Source organism: Clupea harengus, chromosome 20 (assembly GCF_900700415.2).
Source record: "Clupea harengus chromosome 20, Ch_v2.0.2, whole genome shotgun sequence".
NCBI classification, from domain to species: domain Eukaryota; kingdom Metazoa; phylum Chordata; class Actinopteri; order Clupeiformes; family Clupeidae; genus Clupea; species Clupea harengus.
Window position 1 is genome coordinate 19,386,324 of NC_045171.1, and position 14,542 is coordinate 19,400,865.

The 14,542-nt window shown below is 44.4% G+C and overlaps 1 long non-coding RNA gene across 2 annotated transcripts in view; it reads left to right on the forward strand.

Moving 5' to 3' along the window:
• The window catches only part of LOC116225213, a 43,300-nt gene that overhangs the window by 19,678 nt on the left and 9,080 nt on the right, over positions 1 to 14,542 (forward strand). The window contains exons 3-4 of one of the 2 annotated variants that reach the window (XR_006151431.1): positions 32 to 138; positions 470 to 827. This is a non-coding gene — a long non-coding RNA (uncharacterized LOC116225213). Of the gene's footprint in view, positions 1 to 31; positions 139 to 469; positions 828 to 14,542 lie in introns of those variants that run through there. The other variant, XR_006151430.1, reaches the window with a different exon arrangement.

The following is a 14,542-nucleotide window of genomic DNA, read 5'->3' on the forward strand; positions in this document are numbered from 1 at the left end:
TTGTGGCTTGTTTCTGTGACCCTTTCCTCAGGCAATCTGAGGAGGATAGTGTCTGGATAAGTCTTGTGGCCGTTGAACCCTTCATCCTCTCCTGACTGTTTAGCTAAGAGAGCCACATGGACTCGCCCACACATATTGGTTTGTACATTTTTTCTTCTAGAATAAACAATGTTTGTATTGCTGCTAGAGTTGTTTGTCTTGTATTTGAATGGCTATGATTCTCTCTTCTCTCTTGGTTTCTACATCTTTCTTTCTCTCTCTCTCTCACTCTGTGTGCGTGTGTGTGTTTGCGTGTGATTGTGCTGCAGCCTGATGCCCTTTGATATTACTATCTATTCACAAACTATTGATTACTCTGGTCTGACCATCTGAACCATATAAACCTACGAGATCTATAACCAGATAAAAGAAAATGATGAAGATGAATTAAAGGGGTTAGATGACTGAACCCCCAAACTCCTCCATTCAGCTCTCAGGCTAACATTGTGAAGTGGAGGCAGGCGAGGACAGAAAAACAACACTCTGGCTCTGAGCTGCGATGAAGCGAGCGTATGGATCGATGACGGACAGACCTGGTGCCCTCCTGCTAGTCCCTTTCACCTCCAGTTCCCTTCGTCCGAAATTTCCCCAAAAACCTCTGCATCAATAAGCAGATAATGTGGCTCCTAGCAGTCTGTTTTCGGTCATCTGGTGATGGTGGGGCTGGCAGACGCTGGCAGGGGATGAGAACACAGAATGAAAAACAGACTTGGCCGCCGCACCCCTAACTCTCTGAGCAGCTCTGGCGCAGGTATATTTAGCACTTCTCCATTAAGGGGGAAAGGGTTGGGAGGGAAGTCCATCGATTCAAGTTTGTAAGAGAACAGATTGATAAATCATTCATTTCTCCCTCTTTTAGCAACTCTGTCTGTTCCTTCTTTGTCCCCCACCCACCCACCCACACCCCACATCCATCTGTCCCTGCACTGCCATGTTTGCCCAGTGTATCGTTTCGTTGCGGGCGGCCACAGTAAATCCGTCCTGGTGACTGTAATGGCCCAAGAATGAAATGGAGGTCAGGATGTGACGCTACAGAGATCTGTAAGTGCCGGATCAATAAGGCAATTGGATTTGCCCACTCGCATTAAGCACTGCATCTAATAACCAACCCCCCCCCCCCCCCCCCCACATTCGACCTCTCTACTCTCACTCCCTACTATTTCCAGTTCTTCAATGCTGCTACCAAACCATTTAATTACACTCACTGTGTTGCAGCCTCCCCCACCTCGGCTGTTCCTTTCAATCACAGCGCCAGCAATCACCCCCCACCTCTGCTGCTTGACAAAACACGTGAATAAAAACGAAATATTCAAAATCCACTGGAAAGTACCAGATGATCGAAAGGGCACCGGTGACTAAAGTTTAAGGTAGTAATATCGAAAAATCGAGCGCAGAGTAAAATCTAGTGGCCTTTCGCCACAATAAGACATAGACGATAAGGCAACATAGAGGCTGCTCAGCAGAATGCATCTCCCAGGATGGATGGGTGCATCTTAGTAGTTCACACAAAGCAATGTAAAATTGTGCAAGCTCTGAGGAAATGGTAATAATTCTGCATTATTCAAACTCATATTCACGCAGTGGTGCTCCGCCGAGTCACACCGCATGTTCTATTAGGAAATTGCATGTTTTTTTTACTGAGGCCTGACATGGGTGCTTTGCATTAGTTAGAGGGGAAAACTCATGACAGGACACAAAATCATTCATTTTCCGCCGTGCTCTTTGATCATGCTCGCAAAACTGTACACACAAAGACTTGTGTGGGGGGAAAAAAGGGAGATTTTGCATTTATTATTATTTTTTTTATACAATATACATCACAAACTGAGACAAACAACATTTTTAAATGAGCTCTCAGGAGCTTTTTCTAAAGCAGAAACCCAGTTACTCGCAGAGGCGACGAGAAGCAGAAGTCTGGTGTCATCCGTGGCTCCCGCAGAAGTAATTAATAAAGCGCTCTCTTTAAACGAGGGCCCTGTCTCCTTCAGCCTCCCAGCGTGAGTCGTTCAATCAGGACACAGCTAATCTCGACCCTTTCAGGCTCCGCCGGCTGGCTGCTTGACTCGAGCACTGATTGATTGATTTCCTCACGGCAAATTTTTTCCCCAAGTCCCTTTCGGATGTGGACAGAGTGCTTCAGCCAGTGCTTGAGCTGTTTCTAGGCCTAGTACTCGTCCAGCCTGAAGTGATCGGAGTGATAGCCGAGTGTGACGTAGTAGAGACCTGACTCGAGAAATTGAGGGGGTCATGTAATAGGTTTAGTGCAAGTTTAATCAACATTATTCTCTCTCTGAAGAAAATCATAAAAACAAAAACACTTCTTTCACTTCTTTTGTAAGCGAAATCTTTTTTAGCTACATTTTAGATATTTTTATTGTGTGTAGACAATGCAGACAGCGCAATCCAGATCCCAGAGGGTTTTTTTCCCCCCGTTGGTTGGAAAAGCTTACGGTTAAGGCACTTATCACCATGGAGACTCTAAGGATGTCTTCACAAATGTTTGATGGAGCACTTAGGGTGGTCACAATTGCTCTGAGAGTTGTATCTCACATGAGTCACTAGTTATTCTCAAATAATTTTGCTTTGACCTTGTGACACCAGCAGTACAGTATTGTATCAAAATAGCACAGTAGCCCCTCTTAAACGTAACTGTACAGCCAGTGCAGTGTTCTGAAGTTAACGATAGCCTGTGTTTACAGCACACTGTGGTTAGCATAGCATCCTAATCATGCCTTGCAATAAATTAGCTTTAACAATCATGCAAATTAAACATCCACACATATTGTGTTCATTTGAGCTAGCCTGCCTGTGTCAAGTTTGTAACACGAAGCAAATTCACTTTTTAAAGGTGTAACAGACTTTGGTTGAAATTGATGCGTACCCTGGAAGTTGTGCAACCCTGAATTTCTTAGCCTTTTTGCCCATCAAATGAGTCCAGGCACCAATCAAAAATATATCAATTATGTTGGTTATTCTCCCCTACTTGACCAAGCTACCAATGCACATTTTCATTAGCCCAAATATTAAGCAGAGCCCTGATTTTGAGTGCTGACCACCTTCAACGATTCTCCATGTTTTATTATTTTGGCACTGAACCTCTCCAACCCAATTCGACTAACCCAGAACCAGTTAGCCCTGTTCGACCCAAGGGTAATCAGTTGGCCAAAAGCCCCTGCCTGCCCCAAGGAAGCCCTGAGGAGGCACGCTCAAGCCCCAGAAGTGACAGTGGAAATGCTACTAGCCTTGGGATGCACTAGCTCGCCCGATAGTGGAGATGTGGTTAATCAAAGTTGACTGAAACTACTATCCACCTCCATAACAGCAAGCCCAGTCCAGATATAAGAGGCCTGTGAATCCTGGAGTGTCTCTCATGGGTCTCAACCATGGTAAGACAAGGCAAGCTACGTTTATTTATATAGCACAATAGATACACATAAAGTGCATTATAAATGGGCAGATAATAGAACAAAAAAGGCATTAAACAGTTAGTGTGTTAAAACCAAACATAGGCACAGAGGTAGCATCAGACTGAAGCATAAACCAGGTGTAAGGGTCCATTTTGGTGCCACTAACTTAGCTGGCTGCTGCGAGTATAATAGCCTGTTTTCACAGTAGGAGTGCACGTGTCCCCTTTCCTGCCAGTGCGTGCTGCTCGGTGGTTACAATGACTTGAGGAAGTGTGACCCCCTGAGTGTGTTAGAGATTTCCCACAGTCTAGTGAGAAAAGTGTTGTTACTGCCGTCCATGACCGTCACAGGCTCTGTATGGTGGAGCTCAGCTGAATAGGAACTGGCCATGACTAAATTAGATAGAAAAATAGGTAGAAAATTGCATACCCAAGAATCCAATGTCTTTAAGTATTACAGGTTGAAAAAACCACTAAGAAGCTGACAGTCCTTTCAAAGGACAGAAAGTCCTTTCAACTGGTGTTCTACCAACCACCCTTCACGAGAAGGTCCTTTTTTGTGAGATTTCTTATATTTTTTCTGAAAGCAAGACAGCCGCTGTCTGCTGAGAGTTTGTGTATATCTGAGATGCTTATCCTCAAGCCTCCTTGTGGTGCTTCTAGCCAGCTGTGTCACAGAGCTGCTCATGTGTTGAGCCTGAGGCAGAGGTGAGGCGAAGGCGATCTTAACGAGGTCAGTGTGAAATCTGCAATAACAGCTCCTGAAACACGGGGCCCCGCTGCCTGGTATTGATCTCTCCCCATCGGGCCGCTGTGTTGCGCTTTGAGAAGCATGCAGTCATGCGCATGCACACCCATGTTACACACACACACATGCACACGCAGACACACGTGTGCTTACTTGCAGACAGAGAAAGTCTCTCTTAGGCCCCCGCACTCACACACACAGACACACACACACGCACACACACACACACACACACACACACACACACACACACACACACACACACACACACACAGACTGCACATGCAGCCACAAATTGCAGGAGGGGGAGGACTTCATTACATTTATATGAAAGAGCATGGCAGCAAATCTAATTCAGCTCTACAGCACTGCACACCTATTGCTTTTAGGCTCACTCCATCTCTGCACTCCTTTTTTCCTGCTCTCTCTCTCTCTCTCCATTCTCCCTCCCTTCTTTTCCTTCTTGCTCTCTTGCAAATTACATATAGGCACTCACCTGGGGAGTCATTTGATCCCATGGAAAAATAAATCCGTGATATTGTTAAGTATTATGAAAGCTTAATGCTTTAACACTTCTAAGCACTAATAGAATAGCTTCTTCACTTTCAATGATGGATCCTATTTTATTTTTAAGAGGAGATGTCTGAGCAATAGAGACACAGGAATAGAGAGAGAGAGAGAGAGAGAGAGAGATAGAGAATGAGAGAGAAAAACAGAACGAGAGAGATAGAGAGATAGAGAGAGAGAAAGAAGAGAAGTTGCAGTAAATTAGATTTGCACTGCTTGCTGTGACTCAGAGGGTTGTTAAGTGTCGTCTGATTTAAACACACAATCACGGTTATCAGAAGGCGGCACGTCTCTGATGTTTTGCAGTTTACCTGATGAACACCTGGCTTCTCCCCGTGCAGATAAGACGACTTGTGACTTATGACAAACAATAGAATGGAGCCGCTGGGGAAAGCTAAGGATGCACACCAGAAACAGCAGGAGAACACCCAGCACCCAGGCTGGGCTGGGCTGGGGGGATCATTACCGTGGCTACCAGGAGGGGTGTCAGGTCACCGCCAGTGTCAGTTATAATCGAATCATTACCATGCTCTTCTCCTGTTATAGCCTATCGACGCAGTTAATACGACCTTTTGTGTGTAGGTGGATGTCTTTCAATATGTAGGGTTGGTAGGAATGGGCGGAGGAGGATAGGGAGTGTGTTCTCAAGATGAATTGTGCCAGTGTGTGTATGTGTGTGTGTGTGTGTGTGTGTGTGTGTCCGTGTGCGTGTGCGTGTGCGTGTGCGTGTGCGTGTGCGTGTGCGTGTGCGTGTGCGTGTGCGTGTGCGTGTTCTGGTGCGTGTGCGTCTGTGTGTGTGTGTGTGTGTGTGTGTGTGTGTGTAAATGTGTAATGTACTGTGAATTTTCTAGTTAAGTGTGTGTGGGTGGGAGAGAAAGGTATAGGGAGATAGAGACATGGACAGAGAAAGAGAATGTGCAATGTGGATATGTAGCCGTGTGTCGTGTGTGTGGATGGGGGCTGAAGGCAGAGTGTTTACATATAGATCTGTCTTTCATGTGTGCTTATGTGCATGTCTGTGCCTGAATGTGTTTACATTGTCTCACCACAGCGCAGAGAAGCCCCAATCACACCTGACAATCATCTGTGATTGACAGTTCATGGTGGCTCCCACGCTTTTCCATCTCCTGTTTATATGTGTGTATGTTTGTGTGTGTGTGTGTCTGTGTGTGTGTGTGCGTGTGTCTGTGTATGCGTGAGTGTGTGTGTGGTGTGAGCAGGGAGCCTGATCCCATTACCAGTAAAGCACTCTCTTTTGACCTGACCCCCTCCCCCACCCCCCCACCCCTGTCCATGACTTTTCAATCCAGCATGCTCCTTGCCTGTCCATCAAAATCTAGGCATGGTAGTTGGCATGGTGACACCCTTCAGTGTTCCTTACTATGACTAAGAACAGGACTGTTGGTTTCTTCCCTTCAGGAGATCCTCAGATGTGTTCAAGTACAAAAAAGAAATTTCCTGTCCTCCGTCTTTGTTTTGCGAAACACACATGCACACAAACACAGGCAACCTCCCACATAGCCACCAGTGGTGGAATGTAACGAAGTACTTTTACTTCGTTACTGTACTTAAGTACATTTTTAGGTATCTGTACTTTACTTAAGTAAAAATAATAGTGCATACTTTTTACTTTTACTCCATTACACTTTTTAGCTATTATCTATACTTTTACTCCGCTACATTTCTACAATATGTGTTGTTACTCGTTACATTTTATGAACACAGTTTCGCCAAAATGTTGCCTACACAAAACTATGGATTGCGTTGCTGTTTTGGAAGTTTAAACCAATCAGGTGGCTCCATCAACTCCAATGACATCAGAGTGCGCGTTTGGCAGCAGCACTAGCGGTAGCTTTGCCGGTTATACCTGAACATTCAACAGACAGCCTGACTACTGTCTATTCAACATGGATCCAGAGTCGGCCTGAACTGAGCCCTCTGATATGAGCCACCCTTGGCCCTATTTAAACTATATGTTCGAGTTCAAAGGCCCCAAGAATGACTCCTGGAGGTTTCAATGCGTTTCCTGTCTCCCTCAAAAAAAGGAGTTGCTAGCCTTCAATAATTCGCCCTCAAATTTAAAATAGCATATCGAGGTAAGCAGAGTGATTTCTATGCTAAGTTAATGTCCCTGACTTTTGAATATTGATGTATGTATTTAATTTGTTTACTGACATGATATTATAATGTTATCTAGCGAAATGCATGTTGACATACAGCAATAGCATCAAAAAACATGATTGTATCTTTATTATATATTTAACGTAGTGGTAAGATAAAGCTGGTAGGTTAGCTATGTCAAGCCAGTGTGCCTTGTTCTGTCCACTTTTACAATTACATTTGTTTTTCATGTTCCATGTTTCCCTTTTTTACACGTTTACAATTAAATAAAAGATGTAAAGATATCACATGGTGTCTTTATTGGTTTGGCTTAATTTGGTATTAACTTTGCAAATAATCCCTGGTAGATAACTTGTCATCCGCAGAATTGTAAAATATAGTGTGAACAGTATTACAGATGGTGGGCACAATAAGTACACCAACCTTTCCAATTAACAAATGTTGTTGCTTATAATTATTACTAGTAGTGACATCTGTAGAGGCATTTATTACCAGTAGCTATTTCTTTATCAAAATGGCACAGCCTAGACATTGAGAGACAACCCATTGCGTGAGTACTTTTACTTTTAATACTTAAAGTAAATTTCAAAAGTAAGTGCTTTTTACTTTTACTTAAGTAGGATTGTTGATGTAGTACTTTTACTTTTACTTTTATTTTCCTGGGTACTTGTACTTTTACTTAAGTACTAAACTTCAGTACTTCCTCCACCACTGATAGCCACACAAACACATGTTTGCTAAATGAGAAATAGTGTCTGCCTCTTGAACGAAGACATTTTCATCAGCATTCAGCACACATTTACGCAACCCAAAAAGCCAGACACACACAATGAGATGGATGCTAAGATAGGCAGAGAGGAGGTCTGAAGCAATTTCAGGCCCCTCTCCCTCATTTCTCTCTCTCTCTCTCTCTCTCTCCCTCCTATTCTACTGTTTTTCTCTCTCAAATGTTCTTTTCTCTCCATTTCGTACTTGCCAAAAACAGCGGTCTCCATCAAACAAGTGTCCCCGTGCACCTCGAGCATCAATCATGCTGCCAGACAACGATTAGTTGTCAACATGTGGGACACCGGTATAATCATAATAATGGGCCACATTTGTGATTTTTTACTCAGTATTAGATTTTCCCTTTCCCTGGGTAGCGTGGAACAGGGACGGGAAATAAGTCAGAGCTCTGGAGATTGCACACACACACACACACACACACACACACACACACACACACACACACACACACACACACACACACACACACACACACACACACACACACACAGACACAGACACACAGACACAGACACAGACACACACACAATTGTCAAACTTTCCTACAAAAAAATGGAAGAAACAATACAAAAGTTTAGTACAAGATTTGTAAGCCAGCCATTATCATGTATTCTTTTCCGAGTCAGGCCACAATCAAAGAGCCTTACGTAATAGAATGACACCATATGGTCATGCCCTCTCGTTTCATTTACTGGCAAAGTCAAAGAGTTAATGGAGGGCCTATGAAAATGTTTCGATCGGAATTACATTCTTGGATCCCTCATGAGTACATCTGAATAGATATCACATAATTCTCCATATAATGTTTCAATTTTTATAGCTCATATGTCCCTGTCCCTCTCAGCATGTGAAGAAACTGTCTGTTATTATTTCATTTTAGTATTTTTATTGAGAGTACATTATCTACCACTGAAATTGATCTCTTTGTAGGCATTGTGTGCTTTGTGACTTAAGTAGTGTGTGTTGGCATGTTTGTGTGTGGGTGTGTGATGGACTCTTTGTCTGTTTAGGCATTTTTGGTATATTTGTTTATGTGCGTGTGTCTTTTGACTTTGTATATTCAGCTGTGTGAGTACATCCATTATGTTTGTGTGAATGTGAATGTGTTTGTGTGTGTGTGTGTGTGTGTGTACGTGTGTGTGTGTGTGTGTGTGTGTGTGAGTGTGTGTGTGTGTGTGTGTGTGTGTGATAGAGCAAGACAAAGCGAGACAGATATATAGTGAGAGATTGTTGTGCGTTCCCATCTGCAGAAATAATATTTCTTATAAGAATGGATGCTTCTCTAATAACATGCACACATAGGAGCTAGGGAAAGGGAGTCGTCGGGGCTGGGCCTGGCAGGGGTGTGTGTGTGTGTGTGTGCGTATGTGTGTGTGTGTGCATGTGTGTGTGTGTGTGTGTGTGTGTGTGTGTGTGCGGGATGGGTATGGAGCGCTGGCGACAGGACAGCGCCACGCTATCGACCCTCTCTGTCTCATCTCTCAAACTTAGACACAATATTAATAAAAAACCCCAGTGCAATGTCGCTCAGCGATAAAGATCCGATGGCGGAAAAGAAGAATGGCTTTCCAGCGCGCTGGAGAAGGTATTCCGTATCTGCAAGTCATCACAATTCAGGAAAACAGCCGCTCCATCAGACAGTCTTCCCTTAGTCTGGCCCTGAATGCGTTTCTGAAGTGTAAGCACAGGAGCGGCCCATGGCTTTTGTTCCTGCATTAGTTATCACACCTCGGGATGGGAACTATAAGTCACTGAACAAATGCAATAATGCTGCATAATTTCATGCACTTGACTACATGTGTGTGTGTGTGTGTGTGTGTGTGTGTGTGTGTGTGTGTGTGTGTGTGTGTGTGTGAGTATGTGTACTGTGAGGTACTGTCTATTGGGAAGATTAGTTTAATTTTAAGATTAATTTCCTGCAGCTTTCCCCTTTCTTTCTCTCTGCAAGTCTCTTGCTCTCTATATTTTCTATCTCTTGCTCTATACCTCTGTCTGTCTCTCTCTCTGTCTGTCTCTCTCTCTCTCTCTCTCCGTCTGTCTCTCTCTCTCTCTCTCTCTCTCTCTCTCTCTCTCGTGTCTTTCCCTTCTTCTCATTTCCTCCCTTTCCCCCATTCAGAGGCTGAGCCGCTGATCTCTAGTAGCCTGCTGTAGGCTGTAGCCTTCAAAAGGAGAAAAAAAGACATTTCCTTAAAAGACAGTAACTAAACACGATAGTAGATACGAGCACCCGCTCGATCCGATTAGAGCCTCCAGGTGGATTTATAAATAAATGGTTTCGGAAATACAGTTAGGTATCAAAGCGTGCTGGTTTTGAGCTGTAAACATTGATCCCACGCAGTCGGCTTGAGAGGCGCTAAGAAAGAGGGGGCTTTTAGCTTCAGCGTGGGGTTTTTGATGGTGCAAAAAGGCAGTTCAAAGGTAAGTGAATTACATTGATCCCAGAGGCCATCAAGATGTAGGGAAACAGAGAAAGAGAGAGAAAATAAAGGTAACACAACTCTCTTTCCTTCTCTCTCTCTCTTTCTCTCCCTCTTTCTGTCTCTCTCTTGTTTCTTTGTTTCAGAGGAATAGTGGGTAAAGTGCTGTGAAGTGTGCGGAGACACATCAGAGTGGGCTGAAAGGTCCTGAAGCGCATGTTTACTCAATAAGGGTCTTTAATTTGAACACAGGTTCAACACTGACACAGCCTGAGGACTACATCTCTCTCTCTCTCTCTCTCTCTCTCTCTGTCTATTTCTCTCTTGTTTTCCTTGTTTCTCTTGCCTTCCCTGTGTGTTATTCCTTGTCTTGCACTGTCGTGTCGTTGGTCTACAGCCAGGCCTCTCTGTTGGGTGTAAAAATGATACTTCCTCTGTTGTCCTACTGGATGTTCTGAATGTGACAAGCAGACAAAGGGAGGTGTGAAGTTATCTGAGGATGCTGAAGGACATGCTGATGCAATACAAAATGCTATTTTGACATCTGTTTGGTCAAATAGCCTGGATGCTCCTGATGTCTCGAAGGCCAATATGTCAGTATAAGTACAGCATAGTGGCGGACTGAGCTGAAGGTGGCCTCTCTGTACTTCTGTGTCTTCCACAGGTCAAGCCTCAGGGCTGTCACTAGATCTCCAGGCTGCCCTGTGATGTCTAATAACTCCCCATCACACCTTTCTCTAGTATGTCTTAGTGCCTCCAACTCCCCAATGCTCTAATTGAATTTCCGCGACGAGATGATGAAAATGGCGCGCTGCTCTTTGAATTTTTTTCCTCCGCAGTCCACAAGCTCAGATTGATATTTACACCCAACGAAATCCAGTTTCCCGGTGCTTTCTTGCCTCTTAATTAAGACTGTGTCAGGTAATCTCTCTCTGGCAGAGGGCTCCTCTTAAATGGAATAAAAGACCTCGGCTTCAGTTGCTTTCTTTTAATTTTCTAATTCAAATCCGTCTATTTATTTATTTATTTACTTTGGTCTGGTCTCAATTGTTCTCTTGGGAAATAGGGAGAGAGGGCAGCAGGAGGGGGAGGGAGGGGGCGAGATAAAAAAGCGTGGGAAGAGGGGGAAGTGTACCTGCCAGACTCTGAGTCGCCTAAAGCTTGTGTTTGTTTCTCTTAATTACCTCCTGGTAAAAGCAGTGTTTTAAAGGGAAATGTTTTCATGTAGTCCAAGTGGCATGGGCCTCTTTGGCTTTTCATCCTAGCAGTGTTGGCTGCCACTGGAGCCCCCTCATGGTATGCCCCCCACACACACACACACACCCAACAAACACCCAGACACGCCTATAAAACGGCCCTTCCCAAAGCTGGGTTGTGGTGTTTAACCGAGGGTTGGCCTGTTTGGTGGCAACCCTTCAGGATTGGCATCGGCATGCTCCAAGGTTTTTGTAAGTGTAAATCAGGTGACAGTTACAATCTCACTCCAACTGCAGGGAAGCATCTATTCATTTTTACGTAATCTAGGCAAATATCCAGACCGTCCCTCACACACACTCGACACTGACGTTTATGTGAAAAGACATTGCGTAATTGATGTTGCCAATTTTAATAATGAATATAGAGCACGGTGCAAACGCAGAGTACAAAGAGAGAAGTTTTTGACAACATGCAGCAAGCACATACAGCACTCACACACGCCAAGGCTGTGAACAAACACAGATGATGAACCAGCATGCATCTGTGTCACCTGTGTCTGCGACGCAGCTGCCATATGGTCATCGGGCGGGGGCCTCAGTTACGGGAATCTCTCCCTGTGACTAAGATGACCGACCGACAGGCCGGAACACCCCTGGGCAGACATTAGTGTCATCTGCACTGGGGGAGCTCGGAGGCGCTGAGGACTTTAAAGATTTTTGAAAGCAGCCTGGCTGCATAGCCAAATACCAGCTCTAGTCCAGGCCATCAAGTCATACCAATCCCTACTAGATATGTGAGCTCTTATTTGGATGTGGCACGGGTGTATAGCTGAAAGGCATTCACAAAAAACAGTGTGATTCATATACTATGAATCAAATGTCACACACGGTGTATCTTGCAAACAGGTGGAGTAACTTAGCTAATAAAAAAAAAAGTGAGAATCTCTGCTAGATTTTCTGGTGTGTGTGTGTGTGTGTGTGTGTGTGTGTGTGTGTGTGTGTGTGTGTGTGTGATGAGTCACCTCATTAACAGCATGCCAGTTGCTCCACTGGAAACCCTGAAACTGTGTTAACTAGGAGGAATGTCAAAACCATTGTTGACAACAATTTCCTCTCTCTCACTTGGTTTCACCCAGTGCCAATTTCAAAACCTTTCATGAGTTTGTACCGCTCGATGATGTGGGTCAATGAAGCTTTGATACAGTAATGGGAAGACAGGAAATATTATTAGAAGAAAACAGAGGCAACCAATGTGGCTCCAGAAATTGACCACACGGCACTTCCTGTCACCTGACTTCCACAACTTCACACAGCTGGGACAATCCCTCTGATTGATCTCACACACCCTACCGGTCTTCCTCACAGGGCCTATCACAGCAGAACCTTACTGAAACCCAGAACAATGACAAACTATTTCCCCCCTGTCTTCTCCTTCGCTGACACAGGAGCATTGCTGGCCCTTGCGCACATTGACGCGGTTGTCCTCGGCGGGGGCCCCCCGGACTTGATGAAGTTGGATTGGAGCTGTTTCTCTGCTGCTCCGGCCCTGAAACAGAGAGGGGGAGAGAGATATTAGTCATGCCCAGAGCCATCCATCAGACCGCTGTTCTGCGATGAGAGAGAGAGAGAGAGAGAGCCGCCAACGAGAGGCTGTGGGTGGGAGAACATTGACAGAATTGCTTTACATTAGCTGCTGATACATTATGCCACCTGAAATGGAAGTGATTTGTCAAACGACAGACCAACAGGCAGTAATCTCCAAGAGCTAAGGATGATGGGAGGTCTGCCGAGATAGATAGATAGATAGAAAGATAGAGAGGAGAGGACAGGCAGACAGACAGACAGACAGACAGACAGACAGACAGACAGACAGACAGACAGACAGACAGACAGACAGGCAGGCAGACAAACAGATATACTGTATACTGTGGATAGAAAGATAGATAGATAGAAGGTCAAATCTGTATGGGGGAAGATGGAATTAGTGTTCTATGAAGTTCAATACAAGGAGATCAAATGTGTGTGCATGTGTGTGTGTGAGTGAGAGAGTACGAGTATTATTTGTAATAGACCATCCTTTGAAATGTTCCACAATATGTATCAAAAAGACAGCACTCAAAGAACACATGCCACAGATGAGAATATTCACTCCACTCTCTGTGTGTGTATCTCTGTGTATAGTTTATCCACTCTGATTTGTGTGTGTGTGTGTGTGTGTGTGTGTGTGTGTGTGTGTGTGTGTGTGTGTGTGTGTGTGTGTGTGTGTACGTGCTTCACTAGATATGGTTCACTTCACAACACATCTCAGATCTCTGTCTCTTTTTCAGTCCCAGACTCAGACTCCATCTTTCTGCACAATAGTTAAAAGCCACTTCTCCTGCACCTCATCTACCTCTATCTCTGTGTGTAGGCGTGCGTGTTCGTGTGTGTGTGTGTGTGTGTGTGTGTGTGTGTGTGTGTGTGTGTGCACCACTTCAGTGGAACCACGAACATCCTTTTTTTTGTCCATATTAGCACAGTGTCCGACCTGTTTAAAAACACGGCTCTATGAACCACATTTCTATGTACTTCAGAGTGTTAAATCCACCACCATACTCAGTACTCAGAGCACTGCCCTCATCATGGCCATTTACATGCCAAAGACACTGACACTGTCTTGAACCATCTGCCATTGGCTCCAGTCTCGAGTTCCTTGCCAACTCTTCTCAGTAAGGGGGGGGGGGGGTAGAAGCGTTATTTTCGGACTATTTAGTGGACTTTTGACCTAACATGAAGATAAAAAAGCACCATCAGGGGAAGGGGGAGCACAACTGTTGTTAGACATCTGCCAACATTTGAATTCTAAAGGACAGTTTATTTTTTTATTTTTTTCAGGGGTTATTGTTTGTATGTAGATTTTTCCCACACAGGTTTTTAAGGTCAGTGAGCAAAGTACACACATGACCCACAAACACACAGCATGATATACATTACCCTAAGCCACACACAGAAACACACACACACACACACACACACACACACACACGCACAAACACTCACAGACGCACAAACCACGAAACATCCTATACATGCATATTTTAACATCAGAACACAGACAGAGACATATCCATATGTAGAATGAAATAAAAATAGATATGAGTGAGAGAGTGAAAGAGAAAGAGATGGAGAAACATGGGGTTTGCTATGGAGTGTGATCAGATTTACTGAAGAACCCTCCAGAAGTGGTGCTTGTGTTCTCACCCAGCGGCAGAACAAAAGGAGG